At 44.0% G+C, this 25,475-nt stretch overlaps 1 protein-coding gene across 1 annotated transcript in view; it reads right to left on the bottom strand.

Moving 5' to 3' along the window:
• CRAMP1 (cramped chromatin regulator homolog 1) overlaps positions 1-25,475 on the bottom strand; it is a 1,694,263-nt gene that overhangs the window by 595,696 nt on the left and 1,073,092 nt on the right. The gene's annotated exons all lie outside the window — the stretch shown is intronic.

Raw genomic sequence — 25,475 nt, 5'->3', positions numbered from 1 at the left:
TTGCTTCCCACATGAAATACAATTATTAACTTTGTCTGACATTGGTCTGAGCCAAGAAAAGTTTCCCCAATGGGGTACTTAGCTTTCAAGAAGACTTCGGTTGCAAAATTTTCGTAATTTCAGGAGCTGGCCGACCGGCACTTGCGAACTGCTTCTGCTTCGGGCACCGCGCGGCAAGAAAGACTGGAGAAAATGGTGTCGGCTGGTTCTTTTATACCCCTGTCACACTGACGTCAGGGAAGAAGCAACGACAACCGACGCCTGACCTAGACTTTGGAATTCGGCCGACCGAGGACCCACCTGACGGCAGGAGAACCCATCTGTTATGACTGCAGCTGTATGCACGATGAACATCAGTGAAAAAGATTGTTATGGTAAGATTTTACACAACTATACTATGTCCTTCCATATTCACTGTTGCAGCATTCTTTACGAGAGAGAGAGTAAAAAAAAGCTAAGAAGGCCAGGAGTAGGAAGGCACAGTAGAGCCCTCTACAAACCCATGCAGAATAGCCCTGGTGAAACCTGCCCCCCTGGCTCTTGCAACAATATCAAATTTGCAATGTTTATTAAAGTATGAAGAGGAAACCAAGTAGCAGACTAAAGGAAGTAATTGGTATCCAAACCCTTGGAAAAGGTACCAGAGGAGGCAACTGCCCTAGTAGAATGTGCCTTTATAGACCAGAAAGAATTCTGCCACGAAAGGAATTACAAAAGGAAACAGCCTTAGAAATCCAGGATATAGATCAATATGTATGTATACCTTTAAGAAGCTTTCTAGCTGCTTGCACATGTGTATAAATACTGAGCATGTGCAAGCCTGACTGCCATTTTGCAGTAAGCTGTTGAGATGCAAGCATGCATGTCTGTGTAGTCTTTCAGTTAATCAGTTTGTTTATATTTTGTACTGCTGCTATCCATCCTGATGTGTTTCTACATAATAAAGCATACAAACAAACTACCTCGCCTGTTTGCCTTCAGTTGTAAAACAAGAAGAGTGACAGCATGGTTTGCTTGGAAACAGCCAAATACAAAGTTCTGGGATGAAAATAAACAAAAAGCTGCTCAGATTTATGAACTGTCTGTCTTATCCAAACAGTACCTGAGCTGTCTATGCATCTATGCAGATCCAAGGTGTAAAGAACCTTCTCACTGGAAGACTGCGGAGAAGGAAAAATGAGGGAAGGTGAATATATTGATTAAGGGACAACTCATTAACCACCTTGAGCATAAAAGGATTAATTCAAAGACACACCCTCTCTTTGTGAAAAACTAAATAAAGAGCAATAGCCATGAGACCCTGAAGTTATAGCCAAAAGAAGAACAGTCTTCCAAATATAATGTTGTAAATCAGCTGAAAAAGCCAGCTCAAAAGGAGCAGAGTAAATTTTTCAAGTACAAAACTGAGGTCCCAAGAAGGCAGAATAGGGTTTCTTGAAGGTCCGATATGAAGGACGCCTTTAAGAAAGAATCTGACCTCAAACTGAGAGGCTAGAAGAGAATTCAAAGGCAGACAAGCAAACTGCTGAGAGGTGTGCTTTAACAGAAGAATATGCCATCTCAGCATGGAGCAGATCGCACAGGTAAGAGAGAGAACCAGAGGAGGAACCTCCACAAAGAGGGGATCCTGATGGCGTGAAAAACACCAGACAGAAATTTTTCCAGTTGGACATGTACGATTTTCTGGTATTGGGTTTCCTGGCTACCTGCAGAACCTACAGCATGTCCTCAGAAAAGAGGTGCCTAAAAGGAATCAAAACTAAGTGTTAGTTGAGGCGTGGACAGGTGAGAATGGATAAGAGGTCCCTTGTCTTTTGTGAGAAGATCCACCCGATGAGGTAAATTGTAGTAACTGCCCTGATCAAGTGAGAAAGAAGGGGGAGAACCAGTGCTGTCTGGGCCAAAAGGGGGTCTCTGGCAGGACTTTCTGAGAGTCACGTCTGATCTTGTGAGGAACTCATGGAAACAGAGGAAAGGGGGGACAAAGAGAAACATCCCTTTCCAAGGAAAAGATAGGATGTCCGCTTTCTAAGTCAGAGGACTTAGAACTCTAACAGAATACAGGAAGTTGTCAGTTCAGAGGGGAGGCAAAAAGATCTACTTGAGGAATACCCCACCAATGGACTACATCCAGGAAAGTACAGTGGTGTACACTTACCATAAATGTAGATGTTCGAGTGTATTCACTGCTGCAGTCATTACACTTGGGTTATCCTGCTGGCAGGCTACCCGCAGTCGGCCTGAATTCCAAAGTCTAGGTCCGGCGTCGGTTGCTGTCGCCTCTTCCCTGATGTCGGTGTGCCAGGGGTATAAAAGATGCAGCAGACGCCATCTTCTTCAGTTTTTCTTGCCCCAGATGTCAGGTGCCACCAAAAGGGTAGGCTAAAAATATGCCAATAAAACATGCATGCACCAAAATATATTATACCTTCATCTACAAGCAAATACACCACATAGGTTGTATAGATTAGAGATGTGCAGATAAGTTTCAGCAAAAAAATGGGGGATGGTGGGTGGGTAAACCTGGACTGCAACAGTGAATACACTCGAACTACACTTGTGGTAAGTGTACACAACTGTACTATGTTCTTCGTGTTCCACTGTTGCAGTCATTACACTTGGGTTGAATCCCAAAGCTATGGTTGGGAGGCTGGAGCTAAATAGCATTAGGAGCGACTATGAGGACCTGCAGAATTGCAGTGGCAAAGCCTGCCCTGGATTTAGAGTAGAGTGGTAAATGATAGTGCTTTGTAAAGGTGTGCACTGAACTCCAGGTAGCAGCTTCTAAAATGTCTTTGGTTGATACTCCCCTGAGGAAGGCTGCTAAAATGGCTGCTGCTCTGGTTGAATGTGGTCTAATGTCCTTAGGCACTGGCTTGCCATGTTGTGAATAGCAGAAACAAATGCAGTGACCTATCCACTTTGAAATACTCTGTTTGAGATGGCCTTTCCTTGTGATCCTGCAGCATATGCCACTAGTAGTTGCTCTGTCTTTCTGAAACCTTTGGTTCTGTTCAAGTAGAAGCATAGTTGTCTGTGTATGTCCAAAGAATGCAGAATTCTCTCCCCCCTTATTCAGTGGGTTTGGATAAAAAGTAGGCAGATGAATAGTTTGGTTAAGGGCCACACTGGACACTACCTTAGGCATAAATGTCGGGTTTGTCCTCAGAGAAACCCTGTCTGGATAAAAAAATTATAAAAGGTTCCACAGCCATGACTGCCTGTAGCTCTGAGACTCGTCATGCAGAGGTTATTGCTAGGAGCAGAGCTGTTTTCCAAGATAAAAACTTTATATCAGCTGTAGCGGCTGGCTCAAAAAGAGGCAGGGTGAGTTTTTCCAAGACATAATTGAGATTCCATGCAGGTATTGGTGATCTCCTTGGAGGCCTTAAGTTTTTGGCTCCTCTGAGGTACTGCCTTAACAAAGGATGAGAAAAGATTGGTGGCTCTGTATTGTAATAAGGCATGAATTTTAATTGATGAGAAAGATAGGCCTTTGTCCAGCATCTCAGTTAAGTATTGCAATATGAGGAATATTTGGTACAGCTGTGTCAATTCCTTGTGCCTGGTTCCAAGCACAGAATCTCTTCCACTTTCCAACATAAGATTTTCTGGTACTAGGCCTTCTGGTCTCCAGAATGACATCCATCACAGCTTTAGTGAGAGGCGCGTTTTGTATGACTACATTATCCGCCATGCTGTCAGATTTAAAGGTCTTTAGTTGGCTGTGCAGGATCTGATTGTTTTGTTGGGACAGTAGATGAGGTATTTGAGGCAAGGTCCAAGCTGGGCATTAAGACAAGTTCCTTAGGATTGGATAGCAGTACTGGCGGGGCCAGTTTGGGGCAATTAGTATCATCTTTGGCTTCTCTTGCCTGACCTTTAGGAGTACCTTAGGGAGAAGAGGCAGTGGAGGAAAGGCATATACTGCTAAGGTTTTCCAGCTGAAAGATAGGATTGGATAGCAGTACTGGCGAGGCCAGTTTGGGGCAATCAGTATCATCTTTGGCTTCTCTTGCCTGACCTTTAGGAGTACCTTAGGGAGAAGAGGCAGTGGAGGAAAGGCATATACTGCTAAGGTTTTCCAGCTGAAAGATAGGGCGTCCACTTTCCATGCTTGTCTGTGATAAGTCCTTGTGCAGAATCTTTTTAGTTGGTAGTTGTGAGGAGAGGCAAATAGCTCTATATCCGGGCATCCCCATTTACTTGTTATCATGCTGAAGACTTGTGGATCCAATTTCCACTCGTGGGGATCCATGAGGTTTCTGCTTAGTTCGTCTGCCAGAGTATTTATCTTTCCTGGCACAAATTGTGCTCGGTAAGTCAATGCTGTGTCCCACAAAGTCATGGCTAGTCTGCAAAGGGGGTAAGAATGAGTGCCTCCCTGCTTGTTTATATACCACATGACCATGGTGTTGTCTGTGTTATCAGTAGTTGTCCAGGATGAAGTAGGTCCTTGAAGGCTAAAAGGGCATTCTGAACAGCTAGCATCTCTTTTTGATTGATATGTAGATGCATTTGGTTTGTGGACCATGTGCTTTGAAATACATCTTCCTGCCATGTGGGCCCCCCTGGCATAATCTGATGCATCCGTTGTTAACGTCTGCCTGGCTGGGGGTAAAGTGAATGGCTGTCCCTTGTTCTGGTGACAAGCCTTCGCCCACCATCGAAACTCCTGTTGCAGGCAGGGAATGAGGGTAATTATTGTTTCTAGGCTGTGGCAATGCTGAGTCCAAACACTTTTTAGGTACCAGTGAAGTTTCCTCATATGCAGTCTTGCATATGGAATTAGTAGAATGCAGGATGCCATGAAGCCCAAAGCCTGCAGAATTTTTCTTGCAGATAACTGGGCCTTTGTTGCCAACAGGTTGAAATAGGTAATCGGTTGCTTTTTTGTCTGGCATGAGATAAGCCATCTGGGCAGTTGTATTTAAGCTTGCACCCAGGAATATTATCTCTTGAGAGGGTACTAGTTTTGATTTCTTTTCGTTGACTGTGTACCCTAGGCCTGTTAGAAATCTCTTTACAAACGCCAGATGCTGTAGTAGAATGTCCTTGTTCTCTGCTTGAATGAGGCAGTCATCCAAGTAAGGATATATCTGTATTCCTCTTTATCTGCAGAATGCAATTACTGGTGCCAGGCACTTTGGGAAGACTCTGTGCGCAGTAGATAAGCCAAAGGGCAGTGAAGAGAATTGGTAATGCATTGCATTGAGCCAGCTTTGAATCTGAGGTATCTCCTGCATGTTTGTCGGATTGGGACATGCAGGTATGCCTCTTTTTGGTCTAAAGTCACAAGCCAGGCCTTCTTTCCCAGCATGGGCTGAAGTTGCTGTAGAGTCAACATTTTGAATTTTGGTATATCCAGATGTTTTTGGAATAGATAGGTCCAGTATTGGTCTCCAGGTCTTGACCTTTCTTGGTACCAAGAACAGCCTTGAATAAAATCCTCGCCTCTGCTCTTGCTCTGGTACTTGTTGAATGGCCCTCATGTCCATGAGGGATGTGACTTGCTTTTGTGCCTCTGCCCATTGATGTTTGGGCAGGTCTGGCCAACCGTTTGTCCTTGGCAGGGTATGGAAGTGAAATTTGTAGCCTTGCGACACTATGTCTAGGACCCATTTGTCCTGTGTTATAATGTGCCAATTTTGAGAAAAAAAGTTCTTGTTTTCCCCCTAAAGGTGCTGCCAGAAGATAAGTGCTTGGTGCAGGCAGGGGGGAAAGTCATTGGGACTGATTCCTGTATGGCTGTGATTTGTCTTCTCCACTTTTGGAGGTAGAAGCATCCCACTATTTAGACCTGTACGAACCTTGGGCTGGGATCTGCCTCTTGGGTGTCTGTATCTGCCCCTTTGTGGTCTGTCTGATACTGGAAAGGACTAATTCTTTGTATGCCAGTGTCTGCTAAATCTTGGAGACTGTACCTGTAAGAAATCTTTAACCGTTTGCATTGATTTAGCTTTGTCCTCAATTTTCTTTAACACCAAACAAGGTATCATGCTGTAAAGGAGCATCTAATAATTTTGCTTTGCCATGATCGGGCAGATTTTGTTCCTTTAACCAAGCATGCCTCCTGATGACAGAACCCGTAACAGCGGCCCTGCAGGAGGCCTCCAAAGAATCAAAACCACATTGCAAAGTATGCTTTCCAACTTTTTCAGCCACATGCAATAAATCCTGCATTTCTTTGTCTTCTGCACATTCAGAATTTATCAACATTTTCTGTTTAAGCAGTGACATAATATATTGCTGATATTTGAGCATATGAAACTGACAATTTAAAGCCCTTACAGCCAAGGTAGCAGGAGTGTAAATCTTTTTTCCCCATCTGTCCAATGCCCTAGAGTCCCTGCCAGAGGGGGTAGGGTTTTTTTGCAGTGGAAGCCTTGACCCCTTTGGGACCCTGAGAGACAGTTTCTGGGTCAGCAGCGGGGTTTTTGAAAAGGAATTTATGAGAGTCAGGAACCCTATAGTACCTGCCCGGCTTAACAGGAGCTGGAGGTAGAGAGTCAGGGGTCAGACTGGACTCTGAAAATACATCTACAATGTCTAACAGGTGGAATAGCTAGGGGCCTGTGTTGTGGTAGTAAAAGGAAGTCTCTGAGCCTTTTCTTAGATTACGAAAAATCTTGGCTCTCCCAGTGGAAATGCTCCCTCATGGTATGCAAAGTTTCCCTAAAAGAGTAATCCTCAGGAGGAGAGGCTGAAGGGATAGATTCTTCAGCATTAGAATCCTCACAGGGAGGAAGAGAGTATTCCTGATCAGAAGAGGAATCAGATGAAATGGAAACCTGATCTGAAGATTCATATTCTATCTCTTGCCTAGGCCTTTTATCTGGAGGGGGATGGGAAGCCCTGATCAAAGTAATTAGGTCTTCGGCCATTTTGAGCATCTGTTTTTTAGGCATGGAGGCCTGCCCATGAGGCTGTTGTACTTGTTTCTTTGTCTTTAAAGGTGCTTTTGTCTTTGCCTTTGAAGCTGAAGTCGTTTTAATGTACAATTGAGTAGGTCTGAAAACTACCCTCAGAAGCCGATGCCTGCTCAGCGGCTCCGGACCTATCTGAGGGAATAGTCTCCGAAGGCCCAATACCTTGAGCTTCCAGCGGCCTAGTCGACTCCACATGGGAGTCGATAGCGGCCTGTGGGTCTAAAGTAGCGGGCGTCAGGGGCTGCGAAGGCGCCTCACTGAGAACTGGCGAACCAGCGACTGGCTCAGAAGAAGCCTCGTCGGCTCTGTACCTCGGATGCCTTTTTCTTTGCATTTCTTGTGAATTCCAGTAGTCGGAAGGCTATCAGACATCGTATAATTAAATCTTCTACCAAAATAGTGAAATGCAAAATCATACCGACGCTTAATAGTGCGTTGGTTAAATCTAGCACAAAACCGACTACTAGCAACGTCGTGGTCAGGGCCTAGGCAAGGAAGAATGAAAATCCTTATGAGGTATTTGCTTCCCACAAGAAATACAATTATTAACTTTTTCTGACATTGGTCTGGAGCAAGAAAAGAGTTTCCCCAACGGGGTACTTAGCTTTAAATGAAGACTTAGGATCTGAAATTCGAACACAAAAATCTCAGGAGTCGGCCGACCGGCACTTGCAAACTGCTTATCCTTGGGCACCGCGCGGCAAGAAAGACTGAAGAAAATGGTGTCGGCTGCATCTTTTATACCCCTGGCGCTCTGACGTCAGGGAAGAGGCGACAGCAACCGATGCTGGACCTAGACTTTGGAATTCAGGCCGACTGCGGGTAGTCTGCCAGCAGGATAACCCAAGTGTAATGACTGCAACAGGGAAACACGAAGAACATCACATCTCTGTGAAGCCACCCATTCGTGCTCCTGTGTTCTGGATCTTTTCAAAGTCTGCCACTAGAATGTGCTCTGAAGGAATGTAAACTGCCTGAAAAGTCACTTCATACTTGACAACCAGATCCCAGACCTGAAGAGCTAACCTGCAAAAGAGACGGGACCTTGTACACCCACCCACTTGCTGACTTACTTTGAGGGGGCTGGGTTGAAAAACATGATGAAAGGCTTACAGGGCCAGAAGCAGGGCTCCCATTTCTTTTACACTGATATGGTCCGACCTCCAACGAGAAAGTCAGAGATCAAGGACATTTAGGGGGTCACAAGAAGCTCCCCACACTCCAAGTCTCAGGTGTCCATGAACAGTTCCCAAATAGGATTACGAATCTGGAAGGGAAGCCCTGGATTGAGACAGAGTTGATAAATCTGACACTGAAGTTCGAGTCTGAGACAAGGAAGAAAAGGAACAGGGAACTGCAAGGGGTTGCAATGTTGAAGCCACACTGATCTGAGGTACCACTGAAATCTCATGTGAAGCCTAGCCAGAGGGTGAACAGGAATATTGGAGGCCATAAATTCCAGAACCCAGACATATTCTCTGGCTGTGAGAGAGGAAAGAGGAAGAAGGCACCGGAAGAATGTCATCAAAAACAGAACCTTGGGAGCAGGAAAAAAAGTCTGGGAACAGTCTGAAGCCCATACCTGAGAAAAACGTCATCCTAGGAGGGCATCAGGGCTGATTTCTTGAGATTTAAGGTGAACGTCAGACTATGTAAAAGATGCGTGGTAAACTGGAGATGCTGCACTGGATTGCTGGGAGGAGGAGCTTGAATGAGCATGTCATCTGGATAAGGAAAAATCTGCATCTCCCAAAGCCTGCAAAAAAACGACAGGAGTGAGGGCATTTTGTGAACACCTTTGAGGCAAACAGAAAAGCCAAACGGCAAAACAAAGAACTGAAAATGTGAGGGGAAAAAACAGAGAAATGCAAATATTTTCTGAACAGATGGTGAATTGGGATGTGAAGTTAGGCATCCTTGAGGTGCAGAGAAACAAAAAAAGCCTGGAGGACAAGAGGAGGAAACCAGGTTTGAAGGGACAGCATCTATTAAGTATGAGCCTTGAAAAAGGAATCAAGTAAAGAAAGATCAAGAATTGTTCTCAAAGTATCCTCCTCCCGTGGAACCAAAGATAGCCTGGCGTAAAACCCCTTCCCAACCTGGATGGGGAGAATGAGCGAAAAGTGCCCTGATCCAAAAGGGATTGCAAAATCTCTGGAAAATGAGGAAGCTATTGTACAGCAGGTTGAGGAATGCCTGAAAAGGGAGGAAGGAATTTCCAAACCATATATCCCTGAAGAATAATACACAGCACTCAGGAATCTGAGGTAATCTGATGCCAGTTTGGAAGAGATAGAGAGAAAGAAGAAAGGGGGACTTTCTGCCAAGGGGAAGGGAAGTCCAAACATTAAATGGAGACAGGCTTGTACTGAAAAGACGATTTATGAGATGGAGTCTGAGTTGATTTAGCGACTAACCCTGTCCTACCTCTATAAGGAACCCAGTATTTCTTTCCTTACAAGGAAATGAGGAATCCTCTTAGGTCCCTCAAATTATCAGCTGCAGTCTCCCCTTCTCATCCACACTAGAAGTGACGATGACATGCAAATGGAATGTCCCACGTTGCCATTCAAAGGGGTTGCAACACTGGTGGCAAGTGTCAGAATGAGACATTCCTTGGTCTCCTCATCTGACCCTACTAAGACGTTCGGTAGAGGCTGGAGAGCAGAAGTCACCAGTCACAACTTCGACATCTTTTTCAAAGGTGGATGAACGTTTGGATGGCTTCAGAAGCCACAGTCTCCTAAATGGGTAATTTTAACTAATGGCTCTCTAAATAGACAGAAAGGGAAGAAAGACAGCTGCACAGAGTCTTAGGTACAAATGCCTAGCGAATCACACTGTGGTTGTGATCTGTACCCAAACAAAAAAGGCACTTCTCATGTCTATCCTTTTCTGGATGACATGTAGCTACAATGAAACAAAGATAAAAATGAACAGTCCTCAACAGAGTATTTAACTGCCCTAGGCTAAGATAACTGTTCAGACTAAATTCAAAATGCTGGGTTTGGAATAGATGCTAAGAAGTTCTGAGGATTTGGCTCTTGTACATCACTTATGTGCCTTACGCCTTGTATGGAGGACATTAAGCCACATGCATGACACCTTGAAAGGCCTAGTCTTTGGTATGCTGGCCAGATGTATGGCAATTCTCAGCAGGATGCACCTATTTTAGGGAATATGGCAACAGGGATTACGGAAGAACATGTGAGAGGTGTATGTCAAGTTTTCCTCAATATCTGAGGAAGCATTTAACTCTCTATGAAAAAGATGTCCCTTTTTCTTTTTACGATTTGTGTGCCTGAGAAGACAGTTGAATCTCCTACTGTGGTCCCTGCCACACAAAGAAAATATATTCAGACAGCTTCCTTAAAATTTTCAAGGCATGGCAATGATGACAGAATGGGATTCCAAACATTCAAAGTCAAAGGGGTTATTTGGTGGATGTATGCTCTTTATACATGTGGGTATCTAGGGAAAAGCAGTAAAGTGGGACTACTGATTCAGCCATAAAGGCTTTTTTGCGGTAGTGAATGCAACATCCTCATCATCTCCAGAATGGTTCTTGTACATTACAAGAACTGAAAGAAATTACTCAACAGATGGAGCCACAAAGTACAGTTTTGTACCTACCATAAATGTAGATGTCCGATAGGTATGCATCTGCAGTCCTAACATATGGGTTGTCCTGCCTCAGGCAGCCCTTCGGTCGGCCGGATTCCAAAGTCTGGGTCTGGCCTCGGCTGATGTCGCACTTCACCCGACGTCATAGCTGCTGTTTATTGGGTATAAAGGCATCAGCCGACGCCATTTTCCTCAGTGTTTCTTGCCCCAGATGCCAGGTGCCCTCTAGGAAGGCTAAATTTGGATAAATGCAAATAATTCCAAACAGTAGAGAGCAAACAATATAAAAATATATATATACATATATACAAACAAATACACCATAATAGATTCCCCCTGCTAGCTAAAAGAGGGGTAAATACCCCAGGAATACCACAGAGGGGAAGGAGGGTGGGTAATCCTGACTGCAGATGCATACCTATCGGACATCTACATTTATGGTAGGTACAAAACTGTACTATGTCCTTCAAGGATGCATCTGCAGTCCTAACATATGGGTAGAATACCATAGCCAAACTGGGGGAGGAGGCACTAAAATAAAGATGGTGTAGTTAAGATCCCTTGTAAAACAGCAGTTGCAAAACCTGCTCGGGATCTAGAATATAAGGGAAGATTATAATGCTTGGCAAATGTATGCACGGAGCTCCAAGTAGCAGCTTCTAAAATGTCTTTGGTAGCCACTCCTCGTAGGAAAGCTGTAGTGGTGGCTGTAGCTCTTGTGGAATGAGGTCTGATATTTGCAGGAGTTGTCTTTCCATGAAAAGAGTGGCAAAATCGAATGCAATTTCCTATCCATTTTGAGAGTCTGTTTTGAAATTGCTTTTCCTTGCATTCCTGTTGCATATGCTACCATAAGCTGGTCAGTTTTTCTGCTGGTCTTAGTTCTGTCCAGATAGTAGCGTAATTGTCTGTGCACATCCAAGGTATGTAGCAGTCTTTCCCCCCTGTTCTGTGGGTTGGGGAAGAATGTAGGTAAATGAATTGCTTGGTTCAAGGATACTCTGGAGACCACTTTTGGCATAAAGGTAGGGTTAGTTCTCAGAGAGACTCTGTCCTGATGGAAGATAAGGAAGGGTTGTACTGCCATTAATGCCTGTAACTCAGATACCCTTCTTGCTGAAGTGATTGCTAGCAGGAAAGCAGTTTTCCAAGACAAGAACTGTAACTCTGCTGTTGCTGCTGGTTCAAAAGGGGGAAGTGTTAACTTTTCCAGCACAAAGTTGAGATCCCATGTAGGTAAAGGTGGTTTTCTTGGAGGTTTTACATTTTTGATTCCTCTCAAGAACTGCCTGAGTAGAGGATGAGAGAAGACAGGAGGATCCATGTTGTATTCTGCTGAAATTGCTGATGCATGAATCTTAATGGAGGAGTAAGACAGGCCATTGTGGAACAGTTCTGCTAAATATTCCAGGATGTGTGCTATGTTTGCCAATGAGACATTTTCTCCTTTTGCTGCACTCCAAATGAGGTATCTTTTCCACTTGGCTGAATAAGTCTTCCTTGTGGAGGGTCTGCGTGCCTCCAGGATAATGTCCTTAACCCTCTGGGATAAGACTGGGTTATTTTGTTTTATGCAATATTCCAAGCAGCTAGCTGCAGTGTTTTCAAGTTTGGATGTAGGATCTTGTAGTTGTCCTGTGTTAGAAGTAAGGGACATAGAGGCAGAGGCCATGCTTGTGTCCGAGACATGCTTCTCAGTAGCGGGTACCAATGTTGCCTCGGCCAGTCTGGAGCTATCAGGATTACCCTTGGCTGATCCTCTCTGATCTTCAGTAGAACTTTGTACATCAAGGGAAGAGGTGGAAATGCATATGCTGTCAGGTTTTTCCAGCTGAAGGAAAGGGAGTCCACCCTCCAAGCAAGTGGGTGGTATGCTCTTGTGCTCTTCAATTGGTGGTTGTGTGGGGAGGCGAACAGGTCTATCTCTGGTAGTCCTCATTTCTTTGTTATGGCTTTGAAGATATCTGGATGCAGCATCCATTCGTGAGCATCCGTGGTAGTTCTGCTTAAGGTGTCTGCTAGAGAATTTTCTTTTCCTGGTACAAATCTGGCCTGAAGTTGAATGTTGAGATTCAGGGCCACATTCCACAGGTCCATTGCCATCCGGCATAGAGGATATGAATGTGTACCTCCCTGTTTGTTGATGTACCACATGACTGTGGTATTGTCGGTCCTTATCAGCAGATGACCCTGTTGAAGGAGTGGTCTGAATGCCTGGATCACATGTTTCACTGCCAGCATCTCCTTTAGATTTATGTGTAGATTCAGCTGGTCTTGGGTCCATAGGCCTTGAATACACTTGTCCACCATGTGTGCCCCCCATCCTAGGTCTGAGGCGTCCGTGGTGATGGTCTGGCTTGGGTGAGGTTTATGGAAAGGCAAGCCTCTGTTCAACTGACAGGCCTGAGCCCACAAAAGGAATTCTTGCTTCAGGCATGGAATTATTGGAATCTGGGCTTCTAGACTGTGCTTGTGTTGAGACCATGCATTCCTTAGGTACCATTGTAGCTTTCTCATATGCAGCCTGGCATGTGGAACCAATATTATGCAGGATGCCATGTAGCCCAGGGCTTGCAGGACTTTCCTTGCAGTAAGCCGAGTTTGTGTTGTTAATGTCATGAAGTAGGCTGGTAGTTGCTTTTGTTTTTCTTCTGTGAGAAAAGCCATCTGAGTTGATGTATCCAGTTCTGCACCCAAGAATGTTATCCTTTGGGATGGTACAAGTCTTGACTTTTGCATGTTGACTGTGTATCCCAAGGCTTGCAACAGTTGTATGACATTTTCCAAATCTTTTGTTAATTTTGCCTTGTTGTCCGCTTGTATTAGGCAGTCGTCCAGGTATGGGTAAATTTGAATTCCCTGAAGCCTGCAATGAGCAATTATTGATGCTAGGCATTTCGTGAATACTCTGGGCGCAGTAGATAAGCCAAAAGGCAATGCTGAGAATTGATAATGCTCTGATCCTGCAAGAAATCCGAGGTGTCTTCTGCAATCTGGTCGTATAGGGACGTGCAGGTATGCCTCCTTGAGATCTAGAGTCACCAGCCAAGACTCCTTGCCCAGCATGGGAAGAAGCTGCTGGAGGGTCAGCATTTTGAATTTTGGAACAATGAGGTATGTGTTCAGTGCGGACAAGTCTAGAATAGGTCTCCATTGATTTTCTTTTCTTGGTACAAGGAAAAGCCTGGAGTAAAATCCTTGGCCTTGTTCCATAGGTGGTACCTCTTCTATAGCTCTCATCTTTAGTAAGTTGTTGATTTGTCTTAGAGCGTCTGTTTTTTGGCTTGGTGGTAGGTTTGGCATTCCTCTCTTTTTTGGTAGAGTGTGGAAGTGAAACCTGTAGCCCTTGTCTATTGTTTGTAAAGTCTATTTGTCTCCTGTAAAGTAATACCAGTTGTCGGAAAATAAAGCTAGCTTTCCGCCCAAGGGTGCTTCCAGTTGTTCCCTGGTAGGCGGAACTAGAGCCAAGTCATTGTGTCTGCCCTGTGGAAGTGGTTGTAGTTGAATCTGTGGCAGTACTTCTCTGGTTGGTAGGTTGCCACTGACGTCCCCTGTAGGCACCCCTAGATTGACCTCTGCCTCTGGGACGTCTATTTCTGCCTCTCTGCGCTCTGGAGTTGTCTGGAAAGGACCAATTCTTCGAAGGCCAATTTCTGCTAAACCTCGGAGGTTGGACCTGTAAGAAATCCTTGACTGTTTGGACAGATTTTGCTTTTTCTTCCACCTTCTTTAGAACCTCCTGTGCAGGGGAGCCAAACAAACTTTGCTTCTCCATGGGAGCATCTAGGAGTTTTGACTTAACATGGTCTGGTAAGGATTGTTCTTTTAACCAGGCATGCCTTTGAATCACTGTTCCAGTCATAGCTGATCTAAAGGAAGCCTCCAGTGTATCATAGCCACATTTTAAGAAATGGTTACTGACCTGCTGAGAGTTATGTACCAAATCCTGAAGGGACTTGCGGTCTAAGGTTCAGGAGAAGACAGTTTTTTATTTAGCTGGTCTAACAAAAATTCCTGGTACTGAATCATGTGAAATTGACAGTTCAAGGCCCTGGCCGAAAGAGTAGCAGAAGTATAAACCTTTTTACCCCATCTCTCTAATGCTCTAGATTCCCTTTCAGAGGGAAGAGGGTTTTGGCAGAGGCAGCTGCCACACCTTTAGGGCCCTGTGAAATGGTTTCAGGGTCTGCAACAGGAGCCTTATACAAATGGTAATGTGTGTCCGGGACCCTGTAATATCTGTCTGGCTTGGCAGGGGCCGGAGGAAGAGAATCAGGGGCAGTACAGGCATCATTATATGCATCATCAACAACTGTTAGTACTGGCGGAATGGCTAAAGGCCTATGCTGTGGTAAGTGTAAAAAGGTCCTTAGCCTTTTCCTTGAATCTGAAAAATCCTGGCCCTGCCATTGGAAGTGTTCCCTCATAGCATGCAAGGTTTCCCCAAAAGGAAAATTCTTCAGGAGGAGAAGCAGAAGGAATGGAGTCTTCTACATCAGAATCCTCATAAGGAGAATATGGGCCTTCGTGAGGGTCTGTAATGTCTGAGTCATCCGAGGAATAATCTGTAGAGACAGGTTCCGGGGGTTCAGTCCTAGGCCTCTTGTCTGGAGGGGGCTGAGAGGCCCTGTCTGGGTGAGGTTGGGATCCCCTGATCAAAGAAATGAGATCCTCAGCCAGGCTGAGTATCTGGGAACTAGAGGTAGGCCTATGTGAAGGAGTTTTAGCAGGTAAGGCCTTAGAAGATTTAGCAGTTTTAGCTCTGGCAAACGCCTTGATAGACATAGAAGCAGGGTGACTAGCAGCCCCACGTGCAGGGGTAGATATGTCTAAAGGAATAGTGTCTGACAAATCCTGGGTGCCTGCTTCTGTAGCAGTAAATTCAGTAGCAGATTCAGCCATGCTCTGTGAGGCCTCGGCTATCAGAGGCATGTTTTCAGCCGAAGGAAGAACCGGAGGCTCGGTTTCAGCCGAAACAGAGACACTCACGGTCGGCCTAACCGTGGTTTCAGCCGAAACCGCAGGCCGCGAGTGTCGGTCCTTTTCCTTGCGCTTTTTAGCTAAATGAGTAGTCGGAGTCTCCGACGGCATTTTGTATGCAAAAGCGGGACCAAAAAACTCCTCTGCAAACTCCGACCGACGTCTAAGTGTCCGTCGGTTGAAGGAAGCACAGGCTAGACAAGCTGATACATCGTGGTCTGGGCCTAAACAAGGAAGGCAGTAAGAGTGGAAATCCTTATGAGGTATTTGTTTCCCACAAGTTAAACAATTATTTACTTTGTCTGACATTGGCTGAGGCAAGAAAAAGTCCCCAACGGGGTACTTAGCTTTTTAGAAGTCTTCGGTAGTAGAAATCTCTGGATCTGACCGACCGGCACTTGCGAACAGCTTCTGCTTCGGGCACCGCACGGCAAGAAAGACTGAGGAAAATGGCGTCGGCCGATGCCTTTCTACCCAATAAACAGCAGCTATGACGTCGGGTGAAGTGCGACATCAGCCGAGGCCAGACCCAGACTTTGGAATCCGGCCGACCGAAGGGCTGCCTGAGGCAGGACAACCCATATGTTAGGACTGCAGATGCATCCTTGAAGGACATTTCCTATTTTACATCAAAGTTTCCAACGTAAGTTAAAGTGGCATTACTTCTGGTGTAAAAGTGACATGGAACAAGACCAAAAAGTTAAAAGGTAAACAGCTGATATGTATCTCTTGGAAAGGAGAGAGAGGCTGATAAGCAAAAACAGGCACTGAGCCTGGGGCTTGGAAACCACTTCTTCAGTTACAGTATACTTGTGCCTATGAGAAGGAAAGGAAACAGCCTTGAACAAAACTTTTATGGGCCCCATCTCCTCTAGTACTTCCCTGTGGTGGACATCTTTTCTGTGACTCTTGTTGGAAGGTGAAGCCTCCCTTGTGCTAGGAGATAGCTGGTTCAGTTTTGAAGATGAAGCTTGCATTATGGCCTTGGGCTTCTTCTGCACCAGACAGACACAAGGGGATTTGCTACTTCAACAAATCTTCCTAATGAAACTCAGAAATCTGCTGGTCTTTTGGGAGGTGGTACTCTTCCTACATGGAAGGGGTATTTATAGTGCAAATCATTACACTGGCTCTGACATATGCAGTAGCAAATGGTTTTCAGGTCTGTATAATCCATGCTGCAGAAAGCACAGAGTTCAGCTGATCTTCATTCAACAGCAAAAAAATAAATAAAATAAGAGAGTCTAGCAAGAAAATAGGTTTCAAAGGTTTCCACAATGAAGTACTTTGCGTTTTGAAGAATTCTGTATGACTGACATCTGGGTCTGAAACTGACGAAAGCAGCTGCTAACCTTGTTGCTGTAATGCAACATAGTCCCATGGCAAACACTTTACACAGTTGTACTGACTGCTCCTTTCATAAACAGATGTAGAGATGCAAGCCTGCACCCATGTGTCGGGGAGGAGTCAGTCCACACTAACATCTGTACAGCTCTAGGAGTTGTGATGGCCAAGAGGATACCCACCTGTGGTCAACTCCCATATGTACTTAAACCTGCTGCAACAGTATTTCAAAGAACATTGGATTACCTTTAATGAAGCTGGTCCACTAAAAGGTTCTTGCAGAGGTAACTAAACTTTTCGTAAACCCTGTAGATGCTTCCCAGCTTCATAGGGCGGGTGGCTGAAAAAGTACAGCGGTGTAAGCAAAGTTACCATAACAGTAGATGTTCTAACAGATCAATGTTGCTAAAGACTGAGCTATTTGGGTTATGTAATGTCCAGGATATAACCACTAGTCAGCTTTCACAACTTCAGGACACCTTCCATGAGCTCTGCCAGTGGCTCAAGCAGGGTCACATAAACACAGTAGTTTGGGAGGTAAAAGCTTCAGAGCTTTCTTGCCTCAAGAAGCAAAGCTACAGCCCTGAAAGGAAAAATGCGATATTGAAACATTTAACTATATACAAAGGAAATACACAACCACATCATGGAAATTCATCAAAAACAAAGCAAGGGAAATGGAAGGAATGGACGGCTACTGCAACACAGATCTATTAGAACATCCACTGTTATGAAAAGTTCACATACACAACTGTAGCATGATCAAAATTAGATCACTGCTCCAGTAGCCTAAGCTACTTGGGGTAGTTTATCATAATTTAGAAATACACAGGAAGAAGGGAAAATTCATGAATCCAGAAGCCCCTGGAGAAAAGACCTAGCAAAGCTTGTTCTACACTAGGAAAAGGAATACAAGTTGCAATGCTTTGTGAAAGCATGTGCAGAGGACCAAGTTGCGGCCTCTAGAGCAGCGGTCCCCAATGATCAGGCCGCAGACAGGTACCGGGCTGTGGATAATTTGGTACTGGGCCACACAGAAAGTATAAAAATCTTAGGTTGGGTAACTGAATGTTCAGAAAAAAGTGTGTTCGTGTATGAATGTGTTTATGTTTCTGCCTGCATGTGTAACTGAATGTGTGCGTGTGTGTGTGTGCATGCACGCGTGTGTAAGCAGAAGATGCTGTGTATGTATTTATGTATGTATGTATGAGAAAGACTGAACAGTGAGATTGATCGAGCCATTGTTTTAAACTTGCTAAGCACTGCTTTTTGCTGTTTAGCGAGGGTAAAAAAAAAATAAAATAAACTGAAAAAACTGTGTGTGTGTATTCTGTCTGCATGTGAGTGAATGTGTTCACAAAAGGAGAAGAGACTGTGCGTACTTGTGTTTGACAAAGACAGACAGACAAAGAGAATGAAGAGTGAGAGTGATCCCTGGCAGCAGCAGTACCAGTTAAGAGGGTTTGTGTACCTCTTAACTATACTTCTCAAGTTCAACCTCTCTGTACAAGAAATCTGGACAAAGCATCAAATGACTGGGGACAAACTACCAAAAATAAGGACAGATTTTAAATATTGTTCTTATCATCTGAATATGAAGTCTGAAACTTAAATGCCTGTCATTATTTAATGACTTCAATCCCCAGTGATTTGCCAGAAAACTACACATTTTATGATGGGACCAAACATAAGGGCCAAATAACTAGACATTCTGCAAAAATCTGGACAGCTGAAAGGTATGCTCTGCTGACACTTTGCTCAAGATATCTGAATAAACTTAAAATAAACAGGGGACAAAGGCTCAAAAATAGGAAAATATTTTACTTGATTATTAGGACTTGTGTTAGCATACAATTTCTGAAACAGAAGTTTGCGTGAGAGAGTCAGTAAAGAGGTTTGCATACCTCAGGACCTTTCAGCTGAAGAAATCTGGATAAAGCCTAAAATAGAGGGAACAAAGGCTCAACAAATAGAAACAGATTTTAATTACTACTCTTAAAAAATTACAAACTTGCTTAAATAAAAGGATTTGTGTTAGTATGAATTTTCTGAAGAAAATGAGTTAGTATGAATTTTCTGAAGAAAATGAGTTAGTATGAATATTCTGAAGAAAATAATAGTCAAACTGAAATGTATGCCATTATTTAGTAACTTCAAACTCCAATGACTGACAACAACCAAACATTTTAGGAATAAGGGACCAAAAAATAAAGTAAATGCCTGGATATTTTTAAGTGTTATATTTTGGATGTAAAATGCTTCCTCTAACACCATTAACATATACTACAGCAAGTTTGAAACATTAGACGGAGGAACTATTTTACATCAAAAAAATATATATAAAAAAATAATATAGAACTTAAAAAAATAAATACAACACAACAACTTTATGGAGAGCCCATTCTCCAAGTACAATAATGTTCTCCAGGGTGTGTGTTAATGTGTAATTAACACCCTTCCAGGGGTGTAAAGGCCCTCCACCTGTGGCATCGGGTCTAATAACACCCTTGGGTGGGTATTAATTACACAATAACACATACCTTGTCAGATAATATTGCTTGCTCATTATGAATGCGTGATGGCCGGTCCGTGAAAATTGTCTTACATGAAACCATTCCATAGTGCAAAAAAGGTCAAAGAACACTGCTCTAGAATACTTTCAGTCCATCTCTTTCCAACAAGCCACAAAACAAAAAAGCCAAAGCCCTGGCAGAGTGGGCCCTAACCTTGTCAGGAATCAACTTATTATGGTGACAATAGCAAAAAGAAATAGCATGAGACAACCAAGTAGACATGTTCTGCTTTGACACCTGTTGCCTTTTTTTCTTACTTTCACAGCAGAAAAACAGCTGATTGGCTTTTCTGAAGGATTATGTTCTGTCCAAGTAGTATCTGAGCTGCCTGTGGAAATATATAGTATATAGGATACCTTCTCCTTTATTTTCAGGTTCTGGAAAGAATACAGGGAAGATGGACCTGTCAAAGCTAAACAGATTTTTCAAAATGTTACTTTGCATGCACTGCTTCAAATGCTAAGCTCTCAAGAACTCCTGTTAACCTTAGACTTCAGAGATGCACACTTTAATATTCCTCTAGGGGGCACAAGCAGTATCTTAGCTTTCTCCTTTGGTTTGGGTAATTTGTCTAGGGTAATTCACCAAATGCCAGGTCGCAATGAAAGCATACTGTGGAAAAAATGGCATCCACATGTATAACTATTTGGATGATTCTCTCATTCAGGCACAATCCAATGCAGAAAGCCCCAAACAATACAGTAATTTTACAATTCCACGGTTCATCCTCAACTTGGAAAAGTTAAACATGTACCCAATTCAGAAGACAGTATGCTTAGGGGCTCTCCTAAACAAAAATGCATGCAGAGCTCTCAACACAAGACAAAGCGTAATCCCCAACTGTATTCTTTAAGAATATGACAGCCAGGGCTCAGTAGATTGACAGATAGATTCTCAGTATTTTAGGTCACATGGCATCCACTACTCTGATGATCCCATTAGCTAGACTTCTTATGGCAACTCAGCAGAGAAAGTACAGTTGTGTACACTTACCATAAATGTAGATGTTCGAGTGTATTCACTGTTGCAGTCATTACATTTGGGTTATCTGCTTGCAGTAGCCCTCAGTCAGCCTGATTAACAAAGTCTTGGGCCCTGCGTCAGTTGCTGTCCCTTCTTCCATGATGTCAGGTCGTCAGGGGTATAAAACATGCAGCCGACGCCATTACAACAGTTTTTCTTCCCCAGATGTCAGGTGCCCCCTTAATGGGAAGCAATCAAATCTATAAATACAAGGATATACCTTCAACAAAAAAGCAAATACACCAAAAAGCTTTTAGAGCATAGTAAGTGAGAGTAGAGGTATAGCCAAAAGAAGAAAGGGGGCTGGAGGGAGGGTAACCAGGACTGCAACAGTGAATACACACGAACATCTGCATTTATGGTAAGTGTACATAATTGTACTATGTTTTTCATGTTTCACTGTTGCAGTCATTACATTTTGGTAGATTCCCAAAGCTAAGGATAAGAGGAGGAATTTAAATAGAATGAGGACCAGCTATAAGGCCCTGGAAGACTGCAGTGGCAAAACCAGCTCTGGATTTAGAGAAAATTGGCAAATGATAATGCTTCGTTAAAGTATGTACAGAACTCCAGGTAGCAGTTTCTAGGATATCCCTAGTACGGACGCCCCTGAGAAAGGCTGTAGAGGTAGCTGCAGCCCTGGTTGAATGGGGTCTGATGCCCTGTGGGATAAGGTTTTCCATGGTGCTTGTAGCAGAAATGAATGCAGTGGCCTATCCATTTTGAAATGGTTTGGTTTTAAATAACTTTCCCCGCTGTCCCTGCAGCAAATGCCACCAGCAGTTGTTCAGATTTCCTTTGAGGTTTAATCCTGTCCAAATAGAATCTAAGTTGTCTGTGCACATCTAAAGAGTGTGGTATTCGTTCCCCTTTGTTCTGTGGGTTAGGAAAGAATGTAGGCAAATGAATGAACTGTTCAAGAGCCACACATTACACCACCTTGGGCATGAAGGTGGGATTGGTTCTGAGGGACATTCTGTCTGCATGAAAGATGATGAAAGATTCCACTGCTATAAGGGCCTGTAACTCCGATACCCTTCTTGCAGAAGTGATTGCTAAAAGAAAAGCTGTTTTCCAGGAAAGAAATTTTAAATCGGCAGTAGCAGCTGGCTCGAAAGGAGGAAGAGTGAGTTTCTCCAAGACAAAGTTAAGATCCCAGGCTGGAGTTGGAGCTCTCCGGGGTGGCCTTAAATTTTTGGCCCCTCTGAGGAACTGCTTGAGCAATGGGTGAGAAAAGAGGAGAGGCTCTGTGCTATAATGAGCTGAAATGGCTGAGGCAGGAATTTTGATGGAGGAAAAAGACAAGCCCTTATGAAGAATCTCAGTCAAGTATTGCAGAATCTGAGGTAAATTGGGCACTGCTGCGTTCATTCCTGGAGACTTGTTCCAGGCATAGAATCTTTTCCATTTTGCAGCATAAGATTTTCTAGTACTAGGCCTCCTTGCCTCTAAAATATCCATCACTGACTTACTGAGGGATGGTAATGGAGAGATTAGGTAATTAGCCAGACTGCTAGGTTCAGGGTTTGTAGCTGAGGGTGCAGAATCTGGTTCTCCTGCTGAGACAACAGGGAAGGAGTCTGAGGCAGGTGCCATGGAGCCAAGCGTGACACACTGCACAAGAGTGGGTACCAGTGTTGGCGAGGCAAGTCTGGTACAATTAAAATCGTCCTTGGCCTGTCCTGTTTGATCTTTAGTAGTAACCTTGGAGAGCAGAGGCAGAGGAGGAAAGGCATAAACTGATAGATTTTTTCCAGCTGAAGGATAGAGCATCCACTTTCCAAGCTAGTTTGTAAGGAATCCTTGTGCAAAATGTGTCTAGTTGATGATTGTGGGGGGAGGCAAACAGGTCTATATCTGGGCTCCCCCATTTGCTTGTCAACATGTTGAAAATCCTTGGTTCCAGTTTCCACTCGTGTGGGTCCATGAGGTTTCTTCACCAGGTGGGATCTCTTTTTGTTTATGGTGAACCCCAGACAAGTCAGTACCCTTTCAACAAAGGCCAGATGATTCAAAAGAATGTCCTTGCTTTCGGCCTGAATTAGAAAATCGCCCAGGTATGGGTATATTTGAGTATTTCTTAGCCTGAAAAATGCAATGATTGGAACTAGGCACTTTGCGAATACCCTGGGCGCAGTAGATTCATAGGTTCATAGATTAGTACTAAGCTAACTGCTCTTGCGAGCCATTTTAAGCTTAGCCAATTACCCCTTGTGAGACTTGAACCTTGCACCTTGTGTTTGTAAGGCAAACACCTTAACCATTAGGCCACCCTCCAAGCCAAAGTGCAGTGCAGAAAACTGACAGTGCATGTAGCCTGCTTTGAAGCGTAGGTATCTTCTGCAAGACTCCCTGATAGGGATGTGCAGGTATGCTTCTTTTAAGTCTAGTGCTGCCAACCATGCATCCTTGCCTAGCATAGGAAGCAGCTGGTGAAGAGTCAGCATTTTGAATTTTGGAATCACCAGAAACGTGTTTAGAACAGAAAGGTCCAGGATAGGACACCATGTATTGCCTTTTCTTTGTACCAGAAAAAGTCTCGAGTAGAAACCTTGTCCCTTTTCCTCTTCTGGTACCAACTGAATAGCCCCCATGTTTAAGAGAGAAAGTACTTGATTTTGGGCCTCTGCCCACTGATTTGGGGGTAGATCTGGCCACCTGTTCGGTGTTAGTAATGTGTGGAAATTAAATCTTTATCCTTGAGACACTATTTAAAACCCATTTGTCCTGGGTAATGAGTTCCCAGTTTTTGGCCTGCAGACCAATCCTTCCGCCTAAAGGAGCATTCAGTTGGGAAGTGCCTGGTAGTTTTAAAAGCAAGTAATTGAGACAGTTTTCCATACGGGGAGTCTTACTACTCCCAGGTTTGGGTGTGGAAACCCCCCACTGCCTAGTCTTGTGTGTCCCTTGGGATTGAAACCTGGGTTTTTTGCTGCATCTGGGTTTGGCTTGAGAAGACCTGGAAGGGGCTGGAAAGGACCAATTTTTAGAGGGCCAGTGCCTACTAAATCTAGGAGGCTGAACTTGTAAGAAATCTTTAACAGTTTGCATAGATTTAGCTTTATCTTCCATCTTTTTAAGAACTTCCCCAGCTTTGCTGCCAAACAGACGGTCCTGATTTAAGAGAGCATCCAACAATTTAGCTTTAACATGATCAGGCAAACCTTGCTCCTTAAGCCAAGCATACCTTCTGAGCACAGACCCAGTAACAGCAGCCCTGCAAGAGGCCTCTAATGAATCAAATCCACATTGCGAAGTATGTTTTCCAACCTGTTCAGCAGAATGCATTAAATCCTGTAATTCTTTATTTTCAGCACAGTCATGAAGTAACATCATTTTCTGTTTAAGCAATCCAATAACATGTTGTTGATACGTTAACATATGAAACTGGCAGTTTAGAGCCCTAATGGCCAAGGTTGCAGAAGTGTAAACTTTCTTACCCCATCTATCCAACGCCCTGGAGTCTCTATCAGAGGGGTAGAATTTTTAGCAGTAGAAGCCTTAATACCCTTGGGTCCCCGTGAAATAGTCTCTGGATCCACAATAGGATTTTTTAAAAGGAACTTATGAGAATCAGGAACCCTGTAATATCTGTCAGGTTTTCTGGGAGCAGGAGGCAAAAAATCAGGAACCAAACTAGATTCTGAAAAGACATCAACAATGTCTAGTACGGGAGGTATAGCTAAAGGTCTATGCTGAGGCAGGAGTAAGAAATCCCTAAGCCTCTTTTTTTGAATCAGAAAAGTCCTAGCTTTCCCAGTGGAAATGCTCCCTTAGAGTATGTAAGGTCTCACCAAAAGAAAAATCCTCTGGAGGGGAAGCAGAGGGAATAGAGTCCTCTGCATCAGAATCCTCATAAGTAGATAAGGGCAAATATAGATGATCAGAAAAATCTGAATCCTGTTCAGAAGATTCGTAAACAACTTCAGTCCTAGGTCTTTTAGAAGGGGGAGTTTGGCTTCCCCTGACTAGAGTTATAAGATCTTCAGCCATTCTAATCATTTGTTTTTTAGGCATAGAGGCCTGAGCATGCGGCCTGGGCGTCGATTTCTTAGGCATGGTTTGAGATTTTGGCCTAAATGAAGAAGGAGGCATCGGTTTAATATGCAAGTCCGTAGGCCTGAATACACCCTCAGAAGCAGGTGCCTGCATAGCGGCTACAGACCCATCCAAGGTAGATACATCCGCAGGTTCCAAAGTTGAAGCATCTCGCTGCATACCGGACTCCGAATGGGTCTCAGTAGAGGCCTGCAAGTCCGAAGTAGCGGGTATCAGGGGCTGTGAAAGCTCCTCACTGAGTAAGGGCGAACTGGTGACTGCCTTAGGAGAAGCGTCATCGGCAGCTTTGGACCTCGGCGGCCTGTCTCTGTCTTTATCTTTGCGTTTTTTCGGAATCCCAGTAGTCGGATGGCTAACCGATGACATTTCTGGATAATTAAACCGAGAACCGAAATATTTAGAAGCGAAAATATACCGCCGAAGGATAGTGCGCTGATTAAATAAAGCACAAAACCGACAGCAAGGTATGTCGTGGTCAGGGCCTAGGCAAGGAATACAGTACGAATGAAAATCTTTGTGAGGTATTTGCTTTCCACAAGCAATGCAATTATTAACTTTTACTGACATCGGTAAGGAGCAAGAAAAAGTTTCCCCAATGGGGTACTTAGCTTTAGTTGAAGACTTCGGTTCTGAAACTCGAAAATGAAAATCTCAGGAGTCGGCCAACCGGCACTTGCAAACTACTTCTGCTTCGGGCACCGCACGGCAAGAAAGACTGATGTAATGGCATCGGCTGCATGTTTTACACCCCTGACGACCTGACGTCATGGAAAAAGGGACAGCAACCAACGCAGGACCCAAGACTTTGTTAATAAGGATGACTGAGGGCTACTGCAAGCAGATAACCCAAATGCAATGACTACAACAGTGAAACACAAAGAACATCTGAAGTGGCACTGTAAGGGATCGACACCAACTACCGAACCATGACTTTTGAACATGA

Source organism: Protopterus annectens, chromosome 12.part0 (assembly GCF_019279795.1).
Source record: "Protopterus annectens isolate FY-2018-M chromosome 12.part0, PAN1.0, whole genome shotgun sequence".
Classification (NCBI taxonomy): Eukaryota; Metazoa; Chordata; order Ceratodontiformes; family Protopteridae; genus Protopterus; species Protopterus annectens.
The sequence above is the reverse complement of the archived record's forward strand: the minus strand, read 5'-3'. Positions and strand labels throughout refer to the sequence as shown.